This window comes from Emydura macquarii, unplaced genomic scaffold (genome assembly GCF_026122565.2).
Source record: "Emydura macquarii macquarii isolate MOO-44397 ecotype Brisbane River unplaced genomic scaffold, CSIRO-AGI_Emac_v2 contig_2321, whole genome shotgun sequence".
In the NCBI taxonomy this organism is placed as follows: Eukaryota; Metazoa; Chordata; order Testudines; family Chelidae; genus Emydura; species Emydura macquarii.
The window spans coordinates 379,675-398,231 of record NW_027132458.1 but is presented as its reverse complement, the minus strand read 5'-3'; the positions used below and the strand labels follow the sequence as shown (position 1 = coordinate 398,231).

At 40.3% G+C, this 18,557-nt stretch overlaps 1 protein-coding gene across 7 annotated transcripts in view; it reads left to right on the top strand.

Moving 5' to 3' along the window:
- The first annotated feature begins 18,197 nt into the window (after nt 1–18,197).
- ULK4 (unc-51 like kinase 4) overlaps nt 18,198–18,557 on the top strand; it is a 358,194-nt gene continuing 357,834 nt past the window's right edge. For all 7 annotated transcript variants that reach the window (XM_067560838.1, XM_067560836.1, XM_067560835.1 and 4 more), the window contains exon 1: nt 18,198–18,330. The gene's annotated coding sequence lies outside the window, so the exon portion shown is untranslated. The remainder of the gene's footprint in view (nt 18,331–18,557) is intronic.

Sequence of the window (18,557 nt, the reverse complement as noted above, 5' to 3'; positions counted from 1 at the left end):
ATGATGTTTTGAACAAAGTCACCCCCCTGAACTGGTGGAGATCATTAGCCAGGCACTTTGAAACAGAGTTCCTTCAGTTGCTAAGCTAACTTTTCACAGCAGTAGCTTCCTCTGCAGGCACAGAGAGAATATTTTCATCGTTTGGTATTATTCCCTCAAAGCTAAGAAATCAGCTGGGAGTAGAAAAAGCAGGAAAACTCATATTTCTATTTCAGTCTATGAATAAAAATGACAGTGGGAGTGGGGAAGGTGAGAGCTAGTTGTGGAAGTTTTAAGGACAGCGTATGTTCAGTGTTGTGGTGACTTGTCTGTTAGAGTTAATAAAATTTGAAAATTTAAAAAAAAAGTTTAAGGACAGCCATCAGCTGGCAACTCAGGAGACTGCTGCAATTGCAAATTTGAAACATTTATGTAGCATTTAAGATTTAGTTTAATAAAATATAAGTGATATTGTGTTTGTATGTGTGATTTAGTTCTTACTATTCCTAATGTACTGCTGTTGCATCTGCATCTTGACATAGGTAATGGTTATGTATTATTTTCTAAATTAATAAAAATCAAGTTATCTAAAAAATTATACAAAGTATACCCCTTCTAGCTGTATTGCATCATAAATTAACCTTTTAGTGATCAGATTTGCATCATTGTTCAAGAAATATGTGAAGAAGTATCAGTGGGAAACTTGATTTAAATCAATGATTTTCTCTTGGTAATTTAAATTGTGATTTAAATCGATGATTTAAATCGCTTTGATTTAAATCAATCAACCTGGAAGTATTTTGTAAACGGAAAAACTGCATCTTTCTGAGCTCTGTAATAATTCTCAAAAGAAATCTCCTTTAATAGGTAAAGAAAAGTACAGCAAGTTTCTATGTGCTTCTTGATTCTCAGCGTCCAAAGAAGCAGAAATCTCCACTAGGATTATAACAGCAAACAGAGACAACTTTAGAATGGTAGAATTAACTACCATTCAGTCAGATAGTTTCAGTATCTAAACTTTCCTCTGTCCTCAGAATGAAAGGGCTAGGATGCCTTGCACAATAAGCTTTTGTAGCAGCCATTAGAGTAAGAGTCTTGAGATAAATAAAGTAACCAAGGGTTACAGCCATTTTAGATAATCAAATGTTGCATTTAAAGTACACTTCAGGCTGCTTTATATTTGACAAGTTATGGTTCCCTCAGCAACCATAATGCAACCTATCTAGTCATTCACACCATGCTTATCACTATAGTATGAGGCACATAAGATTATAAAACACAAACTATAGCCAAACGAGCCCTTATCCTGCCATGACTTCCATAGTCAGGTTCCTGAGAGCATGAAGGTTCATTGCATGATCAGGGCCTCAAAGAATGAAAAGTCTCTGGTACTTAGGTTTCTCTTCCTCTTCAGCTTGACTTGATGAATGAAAATTAAAAAACGAAAAAAATAATTTATTAGGCTAGTTGCTAATTCTCATAAGTGCACATTACTGTGGAAATGATAATGGAAATAACTACGTCTTCCACTTCTTCCTAAAAGAGGTGAAATTTGTGACTGTTGCTGTGCAAAGGGAGTCCTACGGAAATGGCCCACTCTGAGAAAATTGTGTCCTCCAAACCCCATGAGCCCCACTCTTCATTAACAGTTCAACAGATCCTTATGAATGCAGCTGCTGTTATTGGTCACAGTTACCAGAGATAGTAATCCAAGACCCATCCCACTTACAACACCATAAAAATCAGCCAAAGGCTCCAGCATTGTCAGGGCGCCAGTGTGGTGAGCAGAGCATCAGGGTGATACGTTTACACAAACCTGAATTGCATAGTTTGCACATGTGTAGTTCTTTATATTATAGCATATAGTGTTAATTTTTAATGCCTTAAAAATTACACAAAAAGCAGCTCTGTAAAAATGGTGTCATTAAGTTCTTACATTTGTATGTATCAATGATTCTTGGTCAAGTTTGTCAGCTTACAAGTAAAACATTTGGGGGATAAGAGGGGAGCACGGTTCCACCTGCCAGTCTTGAAAACATAACCTGGGATTTGAAATAGTCGGTGCACTTTCTGGATCATGCATCAACACAGCTAATAAAAGCATAGATTCTGTAAGTACTAGCAAAAAAAGTTATTTTAGTCAGTAAAGTAATTAGAAAGCTCTCAATTCCCACTAGGAGCAGATGTTGAGTATGAATATATTTTAAGAAAGTCACTTTTCTAACCATAACTGCAGCATAATATTCACAAGGAGGTCAAAGTTAGGGTTGCTGTGGGGCCATAGTTTCCTGACTTTCATCAAATTAAAATCTCAAATCTAACATTTTATTAATAGTATTTATTAATGTTCTTTTTTTAAAAAAAGTTGTTTTAAGGTATTTACATTGCACATCCAAATAAACACCCTGATAAAAGTAAAAAAGGGCACTTATTGGCTCTGACCTATGTTAACCAAACTAGCACCTCAAAGAAACATATTTCCATGCTGCTTGTGAATGTATTTGTGGGAATGCTGAGGAGTGGTGTTGATATAATTTCTTCCCCTACCAATTAAGAATTTTTCCATTTCGTAGATGCTTTATTTTTCGTACCTTTTATTTCTAATGAAGCAAGAAAAACAGCTTTTTAGTTTACTTTATTCCTTTTATTTTTATTAAATCATTTTCAATATAAGTTATACTACTCATAATAGTGTCTCAGGTTTTCTTTACTTATTTGAATCACAGGGATTCAATTTCATTTTGTTTTTTGTTGGATAGGTCTTTCTTCCTACTGAGTGCCCCGTATGGAGGACAGCAGGGGATTCTAACTTATTAATTTGTTTGCAGAAAGTAACAAATACTACCTTTTCCTTAAAAAACTTAACAAGTCATTTCTTTTTGCTTGTTCCTCTAAGGGGAGGGAGAAGAGAAACTTAGATTTCATGCATTCTCTTTCCCCTATGTTTCTCGGCATTTTCCCCCTTCGGTCCGCATTCTCCACCAAAATGTTATACTTATAAAATAAACAGCAGGATCTTATTCAGGGGCACAAGGCAACACACCATGTTTATTGTGAATACAAATATTTTAAAAAGGAATTGCCCCCCCCCGCGCACACACAAAGTTCTACAAAGATGGAGTATAGTTGTTAGCCTCAGTTGCTTGTGTTAGTCCACTGGCCAGGTGACTAAGCATGAGGGAGGGAGCAGGGATCTGTTGGTGTGCACCGATACACCTGGAGGATGATTGTAGAAACAAATCCAAAGTTCTTATTTCTTTTATTTTTTTTTTATAGGGATAAGCTCTTATGCTACTTTATGAGTTTTGCTTTGTTATGCTGCATTTACATTTTGGTGTGATTATTAATTTTGCAAGCATGACCATTGTTGTTATTTTTTATAGTTTATTTTGTTTTCGTTTTTTGAGGTGGATTCTAGCGTCATTAGGGTGGGCAGTCTTCGGCTGTCTGGGTTGTAAAAGTTGTTATTTTTACTTTTTTGAACATTTGAGGCTGGTACCTTTTGTGTTACTTTTTAGTTTTATATACACACATTATTTATTTATTTACACTTTAATTTTTTAACATTTACTTAAAACTTGTAACTGGAAGACGAGTGTTTTTTAGAAACAATAACTTTTTTTTATTTAAAACATTATTACAAAACATTTTTATTTAACATTGAGTATTTTTATTTTAGAACATTTGCTGATGTTATTTTAAGCAGTGATTTTAAAACATGTGTTATTTATCAATAGCAACAGTTTTATAGAACGATTTTTGGTAACTTTATAAACAGGATAATTTATGACCAGATGTTAGTTTCGGACAAACAGATGGTGGTTTTAAACAAACGTATTAATAGTGAACAGATCACCCTACGTACTCAAAATGCAAAGTCTTACAGAGACTGCTGTGGTGGTTTGTCACGTATCAAAAGAATAAGGGTATTTTACATAGAATTAATATAACAGAATCAAGCTTTGGGCCTACATACTCCCCTTATTTACAGTCTCTATCTACTTTTTAGAGAAATGGTTTCCAAGATCATCTTCTCACTCAATCCCTCCTCAAAGGTCCATGAGTGCAGAAACCTTACATCAAGAAATGGAGGACTGGATGTGGCTCTCTACACAGTTTATCAATACTACTTCAATTGACCAGAAGATACACGGAGAGAGCAATATGTTTCTTCCCAACACACAACAGAGGAGTATGTTGTCCATAATGTTCTCAGCCTCAAGTGGTTTAGAGAGCAGACTTGGTAGTTATGTAATACTCTTCCACCGCTTTTTGCGTTAGGGGCTCAAGTCTTTTTATTTTGTGTTTGTGCAGCACCTACCACTATTGTGTCCTGTACCACCACTAGGGCCCCTGAGATATATGGTAATACAAACAACTAGCATCACCCTCCACTTCATTAGTTTATTTTTCTTTCAGTTGTCCTTTCCCTTCCACACTTGCTCCCTAATATCTTTTCAGATCCATCTTCCTTTAGGCAGGATCAACATTGTTTCCTTAGTATCAGAAGAGTGAAAATTATGTGATGGTGATTTTCATGCTGCTCTTCTGCTAGGAAGGTACTGTGTACAGGAAAAACATCTGGGCAAATTTTTTCTACAGGGTAATTTCTAATATGTTTCAAAAATACATACTGGAATCCTCTTACAAATTTGGACACCCTAAGCATAAATTTACTTGCTGGAAGTTTTAATAATCAGACTAGATAGTCCCTTCTGGCCTTTTAAAAAAAAAACAAACCAAAAAAAAAAAAAAAAAAACCAACTGAACAATAGTGCTTATTTTTAACTGTGCTAGAGTGTCCCTAGAATTGAAAACAGAAATATTTTTGTTTTTGTATCAGTTTTTAAAATGCAAAACTTCCTGTAAGTTTGTTGGGACAGAAGACTGAATCAAAGAAAAACAAAAATATCCAAGTAACAATTTTTTTTAAAAGTTAAGTTTTTTGGCCTAGAGAACTTGACATCATTCTCTTAATGTTACCATGCCCTAGCTTTTGTGGTGTCAGTTATTCACACTTAACAGATAGTTGAATATTAATTAAATACTCTTCATTATCTGTGAAAGGGAAACAAATTCATCCCTAGTGCAAGCACAGTGAAATCATCATAGATGTGTACTTAAAACAGCAGACTGAGATAAAGGTTATTTGAAGTAAAATATTTTACGTTAGTTCTTTTTAAAAATATTCTCATTCTTTACCATGAGAAGCAACACCTAACACAATTTCTGAACTTCATTGACCATTCAACTGTTTGATTTTTACATTCACGTGTTAAGGATCAAAAACATTATGTCAGCATCAAATAACTGTAACTAAACTACAGACTGGTAAATTGAAACAAATTTTACATTGTGCTCCCATCTACCAGCAAGCAGTTTGTTTAGGGTTACAATGAAGCTTAATCTAAAGGGACAGAAGCTCACTCTAATAACTTTTGCTGCTTCCTCCTTTCTCTATTTTCCCCTTAGTGTGACTTTAAATGAACAGCTTTCCAAAAGAAAATGGAAACTTCGGGCCCCCCGTGCCTTTTACCCATCAAAAGAGATGTCACATATTACTAAGTGACCTACAGAATTGTTTGAGGTTTACGTCTCAAAATGCTATGTAGTTAGGAGACTGCCCAAGGCTGGTAAGACAAGACAAAGACAATACGAACTGATTTAAACTGAGACAAATCTGTCAGCATAATTGAATCTAAGAATTATCTCTCAGTTAATCTCTTTGTGCGATCAATAAGCCTCTTAACTGAATAGACATAAGCAGGCTCACTATATAACTGGACTTTTTGCACTGTAATCAATAGGGTCCAATAAAATGAGAAATATTGATTAACAAATAAGAGATCAAATACAGTGAGGGCAGCTTCAGCCAAGGAGTTCAGTGTTAGAAAAATTATTAAGAATTAATTCATGAGCCACATTATAAAACTGTGCAACACAAATATTCGTATACCCCTTGATCAGTTTACAAACTTAAACCTATTCCATATCTGTACCTTAAGAAAGAAGATCTATGTGGCCTGCCCACAGATCTACAAAATACTGCAGGTTACATGATGCAAACTAAAGAATACACACTCTACATTCTTAAAGGGCCACAGAATCTAGCTATGCCTAAAATATGTTCCTTCCTGTAGCACCAGGAAAAAACAATACAAAGCTACTAGGATTTTTACAACAGTAATGCCACTATTATCCTGTCTAAAGAACTTGGTATCAAGCTAATTACTAAGCAACCAGTTTTGCATTAGATTCTAAATATTAGTTTAAGAAGTATACATTAACATGAGGTTCGTTCTTGAGATTGTATTTGCTCTACAGCCCTGATCCTACAATTGGATCTATGCGGGTGGACCCTCATGACAGCGCAGAGCTTCAATGAAGTAAGAGGTCTGCCAAGGAGGATCCAACTGAAGGATTGAGGCCCATAATTGTATCTTCAAGACATCAGTATTTTAGGTTGCAAAACAATTTTAGATTTTCAGTATTAAGAAGCTTAGTACATTGTGTGTGAGCATTGCTTTCGGCTGAGATACCATATCTGTTAAGATGTTTAGTTACTGGGAGGAAGTGCTTAATTTGTGCCAGGGCTTCTCAGTGTTGAGCCCCAGCACCTCTGGGTTTGCAGTGTCAGTTATGCAAGTAAAATATAGCTTGAGCCCAGCATCTCTTTCATTACAAATTAAGCACTAATGGACGGTATTTCTTTCATTTGTTATGTTTTTATGATCTTTATGAAACCCTATTTAGTCTGCAGTTTCTACTGAAATCTATTCCTTTCACAGAATATTAGAGTTGGAAGGGACCTTAGGAGGTCATCTAGTCCAACCCACTGCTCAAAGCAGGACTAACCTCAGCTATCAAGAACTGATAGACAGCATACAAGCAACAATCCATCTATTACAGCATCTGTGTTATTCTCTATTTCACTGGAAGGAGTTACCAACATATTTGGTCAGTTTAAGTGCATTCATTCTTTCATCTGGATCACCGTGGTGTAAGTAAACCTTCTATACACGACAAATGGAAATTTGCTTTCCAAAATGCACTGAGTTCCAGTCTTCTTGAATTGTGTACAAGTGTATAGCAACAATAAAACTATGGTCAATATGTTAAAAATATAATAGGACTCTTAGTTGCATATCAGAAATCAGAATAGTAGGACATCACACTTATATCCCTTTATACACTGGTAAGAAATTCCCATGAAAACAGGCAAAACAATAGACCAAATTCTTCACTGATATAACTCCATGGAAGTCACCTGAGTTATACCTGTGGAGAATTTGGCCCCATATTTTTAGGTACTCAGTCTAGTATCAAAGAAAGCACCAATTTATGATAAATGAAACAGCCAAGATATTTTTTTAAGATTTGAAATTCCAAAGGTGTACCAATATCTGGATTTTTCAGGCTTTCAGTAGCAAAATACACATTGTTGAAATTTAATTACACACACACACACAAACCCAACTGTGTCTATACTTAACTAACATATTTTGGTATATTTTCTACCACAGCTGTTCCACCAGCGACAGAAGATAGTGCGCAGATCTAGATGACAATGGTAAAAAATGCCTGTATCCTGTATAAATTAGGATTCCCACCAGTAAGTGATTTCCTGAAAATCACTATTGTAGAAAGCCTATTGGGGTACATCTGTGAACTGGATCATTGAAAACCAATATTTTCCCCCTCCTGCTGCCTCTCAATCTCTCTTGCTCCTGAATGATGTCTATGAAAAACAAGACAGGAATTTTGGTTTTACCTTTGCTGCCCTACTGTTATCAATTTACCCATTCCACTGCTAAACTGCACTTAAGGCTAGATTTTCAAAAGTCCTCTGCACCCAGGAGCTCCCATTCAGGCCACTTTATTTAGGTGCTTAAATAGCAGCTGAGTTATTTTGAAAATCTTGTCTGTTCTCTGCCATGCAATCTACAATGGAAAGTTTCAGCACTTTCCTACAATTGGTCCTACACTGCTGCAGCTCCACCAATGAAAATGCTAATACAGGTCAGGTGCAGGGCTTTTTTTTTTTTTTTTTAAAACCATTCACCATCTAATACCACATTAACTATTTTGTTCAGATCTTGTTCTTCTGTCCCACAGGCAAGTGGGGCATGATCAGGACTCAAAAGGAAGCCACACCCAAGGGTTTAGAAAGAATTATGATCAGATTAGGTTTGACAGTCAGAGGGAAGCAGGTCTGATATAGGAGTGGGAATATGAGAAGAAAGCAGTGGAGAGTTAGGGACTAGGAAGAAGCAGCAGAGGGAATAGATGCTAAATTAAGAATGAAAACCGGTGGCAGTAAAAACTGAATATTGGATCAGGTTTCTTAATCTGATTTTGCTCCCTTAACTGTGGAAGAGCAATTACACTTTTGTGCTGATGGAAAATGCATGGGAAACTCATACATCACTTGCTGTTACTAATTCAATATACATGATTCCAGATTAAGCTGGCTTGATTTTCAAAGGTGCTAAGGATTTGCAATGCATACTGATTTCAATGAGAGTTGTAGGCAATCAGCATATCTGAAAATCATGCCAGATATGATAATAATGCATCTGTTTACATGTGTGGATATGCAAATATAGTTGACATACCATTATATCAGAATATGCCAAATGTTTCCTAAACCAGTGTCAAAACCAGATTACAACATGAGTCCAATATTGATCCACTGCAGTTTCCATGATTGCAATCTCCTGTGTAGCTAAGTCCATTGTCAAATATATCTGTGCAAGTACAAGGACTGGAACTTTAAAACAAAGTACAAACTTCAGTGGAAAGTTAACTCTTATTTATACATGAAGAACCCTAGTTTTTAACTCTATGTGCTCATGTAAAAGCAACTATCCACCTTGCCTTCACTAGACTTTCACCCCAAGTTATGAATACATTTGTTTTCTTAGTGAAGAGACAGCCACTGAGAGCAGAAGAGCAATAGCTTCAAGCATGTTTAAACACTTATTACTATCATGGTTCTAATGCTGTTTTCATGACTAACATGAACAGTGATTGTTTTGGTTTAAGACCTATATTAAAACCACGTTACAAAGTACCTGGAATGTATGGTTTGGCAAACATGGCTCCCAAACAGTTGGGAAAATATTCCTGTCCACGGGGGTTACGGAAATCGTTCAAGAACATTGCTAGCAACAACTATATTTAAACATAATCCTAACTAACACAGTTCAACTCTATCATGGACAGGGCTGGAGACCTAATGTAGATTAAAAAAAATAACTATTTAAAGCACAGTTGTGAAACACGGTGATGAAGCTGTTTAGAACACATTTTCCGGTTGTTTTCTGATATATAAATACAAGATATTATAACCATATTTTAACCCTAGTAGAATGCTAGGCCAAAATAAGGTTACAGATTCTGAAGGAAACAGCAAGTTCCACATGATGGCCTTAATTCCACCTTTTTGTGGTGAAACATTCTTCTTTTGGACATTGTTTCTCCCCACCCCATAAAAAATAAACTTAACTAAACAGAATATTAGGAGATGATTTTTAGGTTCAAACTGTAGAAATGAAAGCAAACAAACCATATTTGAATTTACCATAAAATGTCAAGCCCATCATTTTATAATTAATAGGAAACAATTTAACATTTTAAATCGAGGCAACATGTCTAAGCACCAAGAACTCTAGAAGAATGCATGATTTTTAATAATGACCAGCCTAAAAATTACAGCTTTTAGGTTAATAGTTAAAGGCTTCATGAATTGTGGAGGAGGATTATGAGCACAAACCCAGATCCTTCTTACTGACAAGCACAGAAGCAACATCAACCTCCCTGTAAATAATTCACAAGGCCCTTTTTTGCCAGCAATTCGTGTTTCAGGCTGAGTAAACACTATTTTTCCTAAATGGGGGTGGGGATGCCGCCAAAGAGCACTGAAAGCTAGCGACGCTGCTCTATCTATTTCAAACCAGGGCTCCTTGAAGGTCGGCCCAGTGTCATATGGCTTTTGAGCAGCGGTTCAAGGAACAGAGTCTGGATCTTGCTCAGCGACACTATACTGGCGGTGAACTAATGCAGAAGGCCCCTTTGCCGCTTCCTAAGGCGCTCAGAAACTCATCTACACAGCCATCCAGCCCGTCGGCCGCAGTCTCGGCTGCGCCTGCTTCGCCTCTTCACCTGAACCCGGCCAGGAAGAGGCCAGGAGGCACAGGAGCGATCAATGAGTTCGCGCCGCCGCTCTCTGCGAGCCCCTCCAAACCGCGCCGCCCGCCGCCACCGGCAGAGAGGAAGTGAAGGGCAAAGAAAACATGACACCCAGCAGCAAGCGCGAAAGCGGCTAGGGAACTCCACGGGCTTCACCCAGCGGGGAGGAATATGCCCCCCCCCCCCCCCCGCCCACACAGGCAACGATTGCACATGAAGAGCAAGAGTCACTACTCACCGGATTGCGGGCGCACAAGCCGCAGCAGGGCGGGCAGCACGGGCTGCGAGCTGCAAGGGTTTCCCTCGCCGCGCCGCTGTTGTTGGTGGATTCCCCGCCGTGCGTGATGCATGAGCGGCGGGGCCGGGAAGAAGGGCCGCTCGGCTTCCCCTTGGCCGCGGCTGCCGGGGCGCTTCAGCTGCCTCCCGCTTTCAGTCTGCGCACACGGAAGGGCGGGGGGGACGCTGGAGCAGGGGGATCGCAAGCACCTCCCTGCCCGCGATACCCCGCGCACGGCAGCATACAGGCACGGGCAGCCGGCAGCGCACGTGCGAGAGCCCCCTGGAGCTGCGGCAGGCTGGCAGGGTTCGCGATCCCTGGACCCTGACACGCCCTCCCCCGGCCGGGCTACGTGTGGGGCGGGCGTGCTCCCGCTCTGCTCCGCTTCCCGGCCGGGGCTGGGACTATGGATCGGGATCTTCGCCTCCCCCTGGGGCTTGCAGCGTCCCAGGGCCGGGATCCCAATGCAACTGTGCCCGCCGGATGCGCTGAGCGGCTCCTTTCTCTGCCCACTGGCCCCGCGGACACCCTCCCTGCCCAGCGGCTTGGTTGGAACGCGACGCTTCACCAGCCAAAGGCACGGGTGGCGCAAGCTCCTTCTCCCACTATCTTCTTTGCGCTCTCCGCCAGCCGGGCCCTGAGCTTGTTTCTCAGCAGTCGCTGCCCGACTCGCTCATCTGTTCTCCGCCCCCCACGGCCATTACCTCATCTCACACAAACCCGGCCGCTGCCGCCGCCGCCGGCTGCTGCTGCGGGGGGGGAGGGACTGCGTGCGGCGGGAAGTAGCTAGGCAACTGCCTCCAAAACACCAGCACAGGCTAAGCGCACTCGTTGGAGGAAGCAAGTGACCTTCAAGCAAGCACTTTTAGCGGGGGCATCATCAGGACAAGTTTGGCTCCACTCTTCATTTTTGCAAAAAGGAAAATCAAAGTGCAAAGGATTGGGAAAGCGGGAGGCAGCCTATCTGCACCACTGCAAGGGTCCAAAGTGATGAAGGGTTTTAAGATATTCCTGTGCAAAGAGGGTTTTTCAAAAATAAGCAACGCGACGGAAACATTCATCTTTGTGTCCATTTGTAAGAAGCTGGAGATGACTATCAGTACCAAGCTAAACAGAATAGTTCATGTTCACCGGCCTTAGCTCAAGAAAGGCACAAATAGTCATAATTAGTTAAAATTAGTCATAATTAGAGGTTTAAAATTCTTTCAATGTGAATGATCGACCTTATGAAAATACTCTTGAAATTGTTTTAAAGCGAATCCTTTTAAAGTGCTTATTCTGAGAAGAAATACATTGATTTGTGGGTGCTACATTTTAACTGTGTGATCCTGAATAATATTGATATGGCATTTTTCATCCCAAAGCACATTGCAACCCATGCTCCCAATCTTACAAACTGATCTGATAGTCGGAGGAATATGGGACTCCATTTGGGTGCAAGGTTCCATCCAATTTGCAAAGATCAGCCTATAGCATTGGGACCTATAGATCCAATCCTGCAAACACTCACATGATCTTAATTTAAAGCACTGTGAATAGTCCCACAAGGACTACATGGGATTATTTGCAGGGTGCAAAATTAAGCATGCACATAAATCCTAAAGGATCTCGGCCCTACATGTATTAGCACCACTGAAAAACTGTTATTTTTGAGTTAGAGAGAGACAGCTAAACAGCAGAGAGCACAACAGGTAGAGGACAGGAAATGTTTGGCTTAGGATAGTAAAGACAAATCCCCATCACTAATGTCCAGGCAGAGCTAACTGGATTGTTTTTAAAGTTTTCATTCAAAAGACCCAAACAGAGGAATTACATTTATATTTCTCAGAAAGATAATGTCAGATGTTAGTGAGATGGAGGTCATGTGGTTTCAGATAATCTAGGCATTACAAACTTAATCTTTAGATCACTAAACCTTGCTATCTAGTTCTGAGTAAAACCAAGAGTACAAATATTTCAGTATTCCAGAATTATGACACAAAAACACTATCAAAATGCAAGACTCCCCTGGATGGTATTGTAAATAAATGTCTGGTTGTACCACTGTCCTCTGCTGGAAAGAATCAGCATTTCAATTGTTTATCATCATGATATACTGCTAATGGAGATCATACTTTAGGCCAAATATTAGGAGCCTGTGCATTGGGAGGAAGAAAATCTGAGTATTGTTCCACATAAGGTTTAGAATGACTCCAGTGTCATTGTGATAATGACAATTGAAGTTTCTAGGCAGTCACGGATTTGTTATTATATTGTATTATAGGAGTGTGTTGGGTGGTGGTAAAGCATGATGATGTTAATCCCATGTCATGCATTCTGAGTAATCAGGAAAAATTGGACTCCAAATTATTTTCTCACTGGGAGATAAATGGGTTGGCACAGAGACAAGGTTCCTTTACTCCTAGTCTAATTTATTGACAAGTATGTACACTCCTTAATATTAGATGGAACAAGCAAAGAACAGTTTATAACTCAAGAGATGGAACGTTACTTTGAGAGCTCAAGCAAAACAGCTAAGTGTTCAAGTGCCCAGCGAGGCTAACACTGTTGTGGCTTTCTCTTTCCTCTCTAAATATATTAAGTCTTTTAGTTTAAGGCTTTACACTCCAGACAGTTGTCAAGTATCACTCAGAACCACTTCAAGTTTGGAGTTGATTTGTCTGCATCTATAGCTTAGATATAAATTTTCCCAAGAATTAGAGAAGAGTGTTATAGCTGGAGTGGTAGCAATAGTATTTAATAAATAATTATTTATGTTGTGCTGATTGTCATGGACCAGGACCCCATTGTGCAGATGCTGACAAAACAAATAAAAATTCATTCTTGGGCTAAATAACTTATACTTTAAGTAGAGTGAAGATTGCATTTGCATTTCCATTATAACCGTCTACTTCTAGGTACTCAGTTTTTTTAAACATTCATTTTTCAAGCTACAATTTTCTGGGCTTGGTCTCTGCCGAAAAATTAATTTTTGTTGAAATTTGTTTTTAAAAAGTTTGTTGTTTTTGAGCAAGAGGAGAGTAATATAAATAAAAAATAAATTGAGACCCTCACCGTTCTCTTTATGAATAAATGCAGCACTCTTTTATGCACAGCTCTAGTGTGGAAACTGGGAAACTGAAATTTGGAAGAAAAATAACACTTTTACTGAGGATAATTGCCTTTGAGCATGCGGTGAAAACTGGTTGTGATTTGCTTGAATACTGAGGGTCTGAAAAACACACTTTGTGCACGCACAGTCGATTCAGTATGATTGTTCAGCTAGTTTTACCAATGTTACAAATGAAGATATACTGAGCTGCATATGTGACTAACGTGGGCCTTGCTCACACTGTGAACTTTACATTGTGTTAGAACACATGCTAATTAATATGATGCTAAGCAGCCAGTCAAGGACTTTAACTAGAGTTAACTACAACTAGCTGACAGGATGTTAAACACCACAGTTTTTGGTCTACACTGAGTGCTAAATCATGTTTAATATCATGTTAGTTGACACCTGTTTTAATATAACATTTTCTGACATAGAAGAGACATTACATGTGCAATGAACAAGGAAAGGATGCTCCATAGCAAGGTAATAGGAAACTCAGGAATTTCACAGGACAGCAACTACAAAGTACATTTCTGAGCCTCAGCTTTCCTGTCTACCAAATGGTAATAATAATCCTTAGTTACTTATTAGTTCACAATGCTGTTGTAAGGATTAATCAGTTATTATATAAAAGTTTAATGACATAAAATGCTATCTAAATACGACATAGTATTATTCTTATTAGGGAGGCAATCTTTGTTCAAAAGGATAACAGCTGGAGGGCCCAATTGTCACCTGAGAGGCTGAGCTGTAGCCGCTTTATCCTGTCAAAGCCTGAAGCAATAGAGATAGGACTGTCTCACATGCCCTAACAAAAGCAAATCAGGTACCTGGCTGGGGCATTTACATAACATCCCTAATAAATGTAATGTTTTGGGATAATTACTGAAGAATGCTGATGAACATTTTTATATTATTATTATTATATATTACTACTGTGTGACTATCTGTCTATTTGTTAATCCAAGCAGCTATTGCCAGCAATTTGTAAAAATCAAACTAATCCCTTCCTCAGCCTCTGTCACAAAGTAAGTGCCCTTGCCTTGTAAGCACTCAAGTTTGTTGGGAGAAAAGTCTGTGTTCTTTCTTAAAAGAATGAACACTCAGGTCAATCTAATTCTGCTCAGTCTTCTGGAAACATCTATTTCACATTGGATGTGCTCAGAGGTGTGACTCGGGTATTAACATATTCCCTCCCATACTTACTGTAACATCATCTCATTTGCATAGACATTCACATTCTGGTAACTTAATTATGATGACTAGATATTTAAAGTGAAAAAAAAATGGCTTCCTGCTATTTCTCCACTTTCTTTACCTGTCCTTCAATATACTCCCTTCATCATCCTCCCTGGCAAGCTATACATGAGACTTTGTACAAAACTAAGGTATGAATAAACAATCCTCCCAAACTCAGAGGAAAATACCTTAGTTCCCAAGCAAGATGTTATGGTATTCTTGTTTAATTTTGAACACTGGAGCAGAGCACAATGCAAGTGGGGCAGTGACAGGACAAAGCACTCCCCCATGCATCAGTACCCTTCTTTCACAACTCCTAGAAGACATCTCCTTCTAGCCAGCACCTACCTCAGCAGAACCCATCTGTGACCTGTCAGCACTCCACCATCTAGCACCAGGAGTCCTTAATAGCAGACTATATTTCACATGCTCCCCTTTGAAAACCAGTCTTGGTTTCATGCCATGATCCCAAAGTATTTGACTGCAATACCTGTGAAAAATGGGACCATGATAAGAAACCCAGGTGGAGAAAGTTGAGAACCCCGATATACAGGATCAATATGAATATAAACAAAAAGTGACAAGAAAAAAAATTCAGTCCCTTGGGTCAGTCAAAAATTTGTCCGAAAGATTAACTTTAAATCATTCTCTGAAGTCTAACATGACAATTCTGACAGACTACAGAAAGAAGCAAGTCTCATATTTGAGTATCCTCCACCAAGAATACTCTGCATCCTGTGTTGGAGACTGTTAGCAGAAGTGCCTTAGCAATCAGCTGATCCCAACTGTCACAGTATACATAGAGAGACTTGTCTCTCTAATATCCTGAGACTGATATGGCTACAATACCACTCCATATTGTAAAACATAGAGAGAAAGACTGTCTCCTAGTTAGCCACATCCAAAATCATATAGAGCTTTGCAGATTAAAAGCAGTACTTTGAATTGCACTCAGAAGCAGATGGGAAGCCAAAACACTACACAGATAACACGTGCAATGTGTTTTTGTCAACCCAGTCAATTAAGCAGGTAGGCCACTGCTTTCTGCAGTAGCTGAAGCTTCCAAGTAATGTTCATGAGAAGCCCAGTCTAAAGCAAATTGCACTAGCCCAGCCAGGAAATATGAAAGATACAGATATCTGTGGTGAGGTTTGCATCAGCAAAGAAATTCCTAATGTTTTAGCCAGAAGCAGGTAGGAAAAAATGGTATGAGCCAATATAGCTACCTGTATCTGTATTTATTCATACTGTAAGGCTTTCTTATGAAGAGATTTGTTTTGTAAAACTCTGAATCGGTGGTTTGTTTGATAGAGTTTGCTTTCTAAGAGGTGGTTGTGCTCTTGTAATTAAAGATTATTTTTAAAAATATTTACTTTAACAAAACTAAACATGACATAAAGGCAAACTTTCCATTTATTTTGCTTTACAGTACTTTGTACTGCTATGGTCACTTTCCTATGAGGTTCTCAAAGTTCTTTACATACAGTACATTAACATTCACAACACTAAGGCACTATTTCCCCATTTTGTAATTGTCTACTGTTATTTGTTAAGTGCTGACAACACTGGATTTGGCAATGTCCAATACACAACAATAAAGACAATCCCTGTCCTAAACTTATCTAACACACGTGACGGGACACTCTGAGAGAATCACTTAGTTACTTACTTATTTGGATTTAGTTTTTGTCTATCACAGCTGGGGAAGCTGAGGCAGAGACAGGAATGTTACTTTTCTAATGTCACACATGAAGTCATTATCAAATCCAGGAACAAAACCCAATTCTGTGCTTTAACCACTAGACAATGCTTCCTCATTTACACTAGATCTGCTATCCTTAAGAGACCCAGAAATCATATAGGCATTAATTATAAAATCTAAATTAATCCCTCCTGAAGACCCACTTTTTCTGTGATGACTACAAGAAACTAGATGACATCTATTTATTCATTCATTCATTTTACTTATATTGTGAGTTAAATACTTGTTTATGTGGAAGAAAGAATAGAAGACAAATCCATTATGCTTGTGTTCAGCTTCAGAGCTGTAACTGCTTTAGTTGTTATAGTAGAACATAGATGTCTCTGTAGGGCATGGGGGCAAGTGTCATGCAGCAGGGCAAGAACTGAACACTCAAATAAGTGAATAAGCATATAATGTTTTGCCATACATGTATAAATGGCAATTTTCTGCTTATAATTTAGTCAAATCTAAAGAGATTTTCTTGGGGACAGCAAAAATCTCCAATCTGTTTTCAGCAGTCTTCCCCTGGCAATTTTCAAGACTCTATTCCCAACTCCTGAAACCTTGAAATGTTTAAAAAAAAAATATTTTATTTCACTACAAAGGTTAAAGTACCTACTTTTCATAGACTTCATTCTGAATTATCTCTTTTGGACCAACATTGCCAAATAAACTGAACTTGAAGCAGACTAAGAATGAAAATTGTAGCCTCAATTGACAAAGCTATAAGAGCACAAGAACACAGGAAATTGTTATGTAAAGTGTTAGACTCTACCATACTAAACAGAATCAATATATATAAAGATGAATTGTTTTGAAAACTAATAACCTTTAGTTATGCAGCCCTGTGTATTTAAAGATCTCAACGCACTTTACAAATGTTAATAGAGCCTTTCAATAGGCCTGAGGGATGGGGAATTAGGATGACGATCCTCTCTGCAGAGAGGGGGTGACTAGGGTGGGTGCACAGATTGAGTGTCATAGCCCAGGTCACACACACGCAGGGCTGGTGAACTCGAGTCTCATCACGTTAACACGGTTTAACGACCTCCCGTGTAATGGGGCTGTGGGCGCTACGTTTCCTGTCAGTTAAAGCGGAGTTGCAGGAGGCTCCAGTGTAGACACAGAGACAAGCCTCAGGGAGTCATTGGCAGGGCCAGCCCCAGAGAAACCAAGAGCCCCGGCTCTAGCCGCCAGCTCCCGCAGCCGTTCGGATCTGGCCAGGAGCAGCCCACAAGCACCCACTGGCTGCCCCCGCAGCAGGAACAGGGGCAGGCTCCCTAGGCAGGAAAGGGCACTGAGAGGAGCTATGGCCCAGGGAGAAAACGGTTAGCTCAGAACCGCCCGTTACCCAGAAACCATCGGGGTCCCACCCGTTACCTCTAGGCAGGGTACGGCCGCCTGGCAGCCCCGCCTCCTTATACATGTGCGTGGCCAATCGCTGCTCCGTTCTGTTTCCGGCGTCCGACGCTGTATCTTAGATACGGGGGGCGGGGCTGGCTCAGACCATACGTTGCGGAGGGGAGCCCGATACACTTGCCAGCGGCTGAGGGAGGGGTGTCTCCCGCTGCCGGACTCGTCCTTTCCTCCTCTCTGGGTCGGTCTCGGTGCCGGTCCTGGCCGCAGCGCTTTCCTCGGCGTAGCGTCTGTCGCTCCGGGGCTCCGGGCAGCTCCCCCTGCCACCCGCCGTGGAGCGGACCGAGGGGGCGGGACTCGAGGGATTTCGGTTGATGGCGGCGCGGCAGCAGCTGCAGCCTGCTATGATCTACGCGCGGCCCCGCTCGTTTCTCTCTCTCCCGGCGCCAGGTAACCGCCGCTCCCCGCACGCGCTGGCCTGGCCCGCTTCTGCCTTCTCGCGGAGGCGGTTCGGAGCCGGCCCTGCCCCGCCCCACTAGGTTCGGGCCCTTTGCAGAGAAGGGGGCGCGCGCAGGCACAGCCGCAGGCGGCGGCAGCAGGGACCCCGCCCCCCGCCCGGCCGGTGCCCGGCCCGGCCCGGCTCTGGGGACGTTCATTCCCCTCCCCATCCCGAGGGT